Raw genomic sequence first — 6,139 nt, 5'->3', positions numbered from 1 at the left:
GCGGCACGTTAATCATTGATTCCACAGTGAGGTTTTGACCTCTATATGATACGTTTTGATAAAATATTGCATTCATTAAAATAAGTGACTTTCTAAACATAGAAAGTTATAAACATGTGGGCAAGTGCTTAGGTATAAGCAAAACCCCGAAATACATAAGTCTTTAATTTACAGGTTGACATCACAGTCCAATTATTTATTACACAACGCAGTTTTATTTTGAATGCAATAAACTTTGTACAAAGCATGAGAGACTCCATGCAGGCAACAAGCACATCACAGCGGAAGCATTCTAAGGACCTGAGAATAAAACATGCTAAAAAGTCAACACGAATGTTGGTGAGTTATAGGTTTAATTGCTCGAGTCATAAACATGTATAAAGATAGACCACAAGATTTCATCAAAAGTTTATCAATAGATTCTACGTAACAGAGCACCCTGGTAACTAAACTTAACGCTATAGTGATAATTACCCCATTCGTTTTAATACACGCAAACCAACGTGTCTTAAACTCAAATAACTTACGTCCGTTAAAAGGCTAGCGCTCTAGCTCGGACGGGGATGTCAAGCCCTATGGATCCATATACAATTATTCGCGCCCACCAGTCCATATCCTATGTACTGGCAGCTACTAGTTACCAAAGCTAAGGGATTTCCGGTTTAACTCAGTGTAGAATTTAGTATGTACTTGTGTCTTATCGCGTTTAAAATAAATTGCATGTATTCTCAGCCCAAAAATATTTAAAGTATTTAAAAAGGGATCTATAACTCACAGTTCAATATTGAGACTCAATATTGTTGGCAAATTGCGTAGACGTAATGATGGTAGACGACTGTATGGTTGGCCTTGGATTCAAGAACAATACCCCGAACAATACCCAATATTTCCTTAGCTTAAAGCGGTTTGAAACCCGAATTAAAACACCCTCGAATATACTTTATTATTATTAAACTTAAATTATAATTATAATTATAAATTAAAACTTAAGTTACAGATATATTTATGAAAAATATCGTCGAGCAAAACTGACCTTTTATAGTACTTTTCGATTTACTGTAGCTCATGCGATCGCATGAGTTTTCTGTGTTTTTGCCATGCGATCGCATGGCCGCCTTTTCTGTTTTTGTTTGCTAGTTCGTCGACATCAAATAGTGTTTACTGTAGCAAATAGTGTTACTGTAGCAAATAGTGTTTTACTGTAGCAAATAGTGTTTTACTGTAGCAAATAGGGTTTTACTGTAGGAAAGTCGTTTTTACTTGTACATATATATATACATACATATAATTGTTCATGAATCGTCGAGAGTAATCAAAGGTAATTGTATATATGAAACAGTTCTAAAATTTTGAGACTCAATCTAACAGACTTTGTTTAGCGTGTTAAAATAATAAATCGTATAGAGAATTGGTTTAAATAAGTCAAAAATTTTCGGGTCATCACAATGTAGGTAGGGGTGCTCATCGGTTCAGTTTGGTTTATTCGGTTCAGTTTTCTCGGTTTTGAAAATTTAAAAATCAAAACTGAAAATCAATCCAAAACCAAATTCAAATATCCAAACCGAAACCGAAGCCAATTTGAAAATCGAATTTGAATTCCATTCGGTTCGGTTTAAACCATATTCGACTTCCAAATTGATTTTTCTAATTTTTCCCTACGAGATGAATAAACATTATATTATTAACTTTGTAATATATATATATATATATATATATATATATATATATATATATATATATATATATATATATATATATATATATATATATATATATATATATATATATATATATATGGAACATATGTACAAATTTTCAAAATATAATAAATTTATAGAATATCATAATACAATACATATTAAATCAGTAAATAAACAAAATCATTAGCCAATAGCACCTCTAAAACTACATATGACTTAGTTATAGTTTATACTTTTCAATAATAAAATGTTAAATTATAAAGATGTTGTACATAAATGTTATTGATTCAACATACATATACACATGTATTGGCTTGAACAGGAAAGTCAACTTGAAATTGTTACGGTTTCAAAAACGGGGAGCGAAGAAATATAATTTGACTTGAAAAGTTAAGATATCTACTTAAATCAAAATATCTCATTCATATATACAATAATACTATAACGACCCTCATTTTTCCATCTATATAATGCCCGAACAAAAGATTTAAGTATAATGAATAAACTCTAAGTACTAATAAAAGGTCGTTATATACATACGAAATTAACGAACGTTAAACGAATAATAAATTTTATTCAACAACGTACGTGTAAGAATTTTTATAAAAAAAAAAATTATGTCATAACATGATTACATATAAAATACTTATATTAATTTTGTATTTAGTTAATATATTATACAATTAATAAATACAAGTATATATAAATGTAGTAACATATATAAAACTAATAAAATTATAAAGTAATAATTTAATTAAATAAAAACCACATTTAGTAATTATAATTTTATAAATACCGAATATATATTTATATTTATCAAAATTCGTATTTAATAATTAAATAAAAATAGAAATTTAGTTAGTTAACATTTTTAGAACTATGAAATATATATATATATATATATATATATATATATATATATATATATATATATATATATATATATATATATATATATATATATATATTTAAAAAGTAGTATTTTTTTATATATAAACTAGATCTAGATCCACTTTTATTTATTTTATTCCTACTTTTAACTTTACTTTTATTTATTTATATTTTGAAATGGTGGCATGACTGGCCATAAATACTTTTAATTTTTTTACAAGACACTAGTTATTTTTTTATATAAACTTTTGTATTTTTTTATTTTCTCTTTACCAAAAATTATAACTATAAATACCATAGCCTAGTTCACAAATTTTGTAAACCAAAAACTTGAAGAATTCTCTCTCAAACCTCTGCAAAAATTATTTTTGTAAGTTCTCTATATTATTTTTATAGTTTTTATTTAGTTTTTATCATATTTTTGTGCTAGTTTTATGTTAAATACCAAATAAATACGAAATTAATTATAATAAATAATGTAAATATATGATAATTAGTATTAAGTATCCTAATGACTATAAAAATTATTTTTATGAATTATACATTCGAATTTATATTTATTAAAAATCAAAAACTGATTTTTTTTATATTCGATATATATAGATAATGAATAAATAAATAGTAAACAATTTTATATATTATGTTTTATAATTTTTGCTTGTTCCTTAGGTCATAAAAGTAATTATAAAAATTTATGTTTGATTATTTGTCATTTTAAATAATTAATTTGTATTTTCTTCTACTTTTGCTACAGTACTGGAAAATCTGTTTTAAAAAGAAAAATAGAATTTAATGATATAACATGTTTATGACTACAATAATCAATGGAAATTACTTAGGAACTAATAAGAAAGTTATAAAAATTATTTTTAGAATTAATAATTATATATTTCTATTTAATTCTGAATTTAAACTAAAAATAATACAAAAGTTGAATTAAATAGTTAAACTATTAATATAAATGTACAAATAATTTTTCTAAGCTTAATACACTATATTAGGCATACGAAAATTTTAGATGAATTAATTGAGTTGATATAATAATTATTACTTTATAAACTTTGATTTATCTTGAACCGAAAAAGAAATTAGAAATAAATACTTTTACACCATAAAAAAATTTATAAATTTTTCCTAAGTTTATTTTGGTCAGTAGAACCTAAGAAAAATATAAAATGTGTTGTTAAACTTGTTTATCTATTTATTTGTATTTTAGCTATAAAAAAAATTTAATATTTAATACATAAAACTTAATATTTATGTATAGAAAATTTTTATAATGTTTTATACATGTCACTTACTGTTATGAAATTAATAAAACACTTGTTAGCATTTTCAGATAATTATTGGTACTTATATTGACATAAAACTTAAAATTAAACTATACATATTTTAAATATAAGATATATATATATATATATATATATATATATATATATATATATATATATATATATATATATATATATATATATATATATACATATTAACTTGATATTAATACATACCCATTCATAAAACACAACTTCTATGTACAACACTTGTTTACCTACTTAAATATATCCTACTTATTATTAGGATTTAAAAACCAAACAATCTTAATAACGATAATACAATCGAACTTAAGTAAATACTTATTGTATAAAGTATTTAAAGTGTTGTATTCCTATACGCACCTAAAAACGTATAGGAACGGTATATTAGATGGGTATAGATCTTGATCTTTCTCGAGTGGATGGACGCTCGAAAGTCTAGGCGGAGAGTTTGGATTACCGAGTTAAAGGATCCTGTGGCTCAGAAACCTATGACCTGAAAAGGCCATTTTAAATTGAAAGTGTTAGATTGGAAGCTTGTCTAGTATGAAAAGCCTTTCCAAAATGATAAACCTTCTTTAAACTTACTATAAAAGAAAATACTTACACTTATCATAATACGGGCAAAACATCTAAACTATTCTCAACTTATTCTTAGGTTGACTTATTCCGTGCTTCAATCATCCATACTTCCTCTTTAAGGATTACTTTATCTCATCGAATTACTAAGGTGACTTTCATAGCCCCACTCTTATTGCTATAGCACTTTTTATACTTACTGGGGTGAGACACATGCTGCTTTTATACTTTAAACAACTTAGACACAAGTACGAACCTAAACTGTACTATGACTAGCTTATGCTACTAAGACCCCACAGTGATATTTTTTAATTGCTTTCAGGATAAGGCATTCTTAATTATTGGGGGTAGGCCTATCGGGAGTAACGTCCCCGATACATTTGACCGCGATGTCTTTGTATTACTTAATAATGATTTAAACATGGTGATAAGGTACTGTCAACTTATCATCGGGGCAACAAAACAAACGTTTAGTCTAAAATATCACGAATCAGTACTACTTTTGGATCTGCGTGATCTACTTTTATAACAAATCTTGTGGTCTAAGAACAAACGGTCAATCATATTTGTTAAACCTATGAATTTCACTCAACCTTTTTGGTTGACACTTTTAGCATGTTTGTCTCAGGTACTGAATGATCAGGACCTCTATATCTACTGCTTATGTGATGACTTACTTGGCTAGGATCAAGACTTATCGCATATTTACTTTTCTGCATTTGAACAATTTATAATTCTTGTAACGACATTATTAATCCTTCCGCTGCAAATTTGGTTTTATTCATATAGTATTTGTTCTCATTTTATAATATGTTGGTATGTATTATGATATTGAATCACATTTCGCCCAGGCCTTAACTGGGGGTGTGATAGATTGGTATCAGAGCATAACCAGGCTGTTATAGAGAACCAGGATTGCATTTTATGTGTGCCTTACTTGTTAGCTAGGGTACCTTAGCGATCTAGGAAACTATAACCTTTCCTGCCTTAGACTTTAAATCACTTAGGATTACCTTAGAATGTTAAAGCAAAGAGTTCAACCCTACCTCTCATTCTTTACAATCCTAGCTTAAAAATCTAATCAAAATCTCTATCTTAATGTTAGGATGTTAAGCTATCATCAAATAAACAAAATGACTCTTTTCAAACCAGCTGAGAAAGATACTGAAGGATCTTCTACCGAAAAATCAGTTCGAAGCCCACTTTATAGTCCTCCTTCACCACCAATGAACTATAGCCCGAACACTCGTTACAACTCGCGTGGGTCTCCCGAATATTATCCAACCCCGAGAAATGAAAGCAAAGAAAAACATCATGCCAATACTGCTGACTCTCATCAACCGATGAATACTCCCAAACGGAATGCTCTTCAAGACCTCCCTAACTACGATAGTGACTTCTCAGGTTATGAGCCTGAAGAAGAGCCTATTAAAGAATCATCTGAATACTCATCTCGAAAGAGAAAACAACCCGAACCCGCCGCCACTAGAGAAGCCGATCCATTATTTTGTAATAACATGGAACACGTAAGGGTGAAGTCTGATATCCTCAACCTTCAGCGAAGTTGTGATAAGAATAAAGAGTATAGTAGGCGCCAAGTTGCTCGGATAGAAATGCGTCTAAACAACCTAGAAAAAGAAAACACAATCTTGAAAG

The sequence above is a fragment of the Rutidosis leptorrhynchoides genome, chromosome 3, assembly GCF_046630445.1.
Source record: "Rutidosis leptorrhynchoides isolate AG116_Rl617_1_P2 chromosome 3, CSIRO_AGI_Rlap_v1, whole genome shotgun sequence".
NCBI classification, from domain to species: Eukaryota; Viridiplantae; Streptophyta; class Magnoliopsida; order Asterales; family Asteraceae; genus Rutidosis; species Rutidosis leptorrhynchoides.
This window is presented reverse-complemented; position numbering follows the sequence as displayed.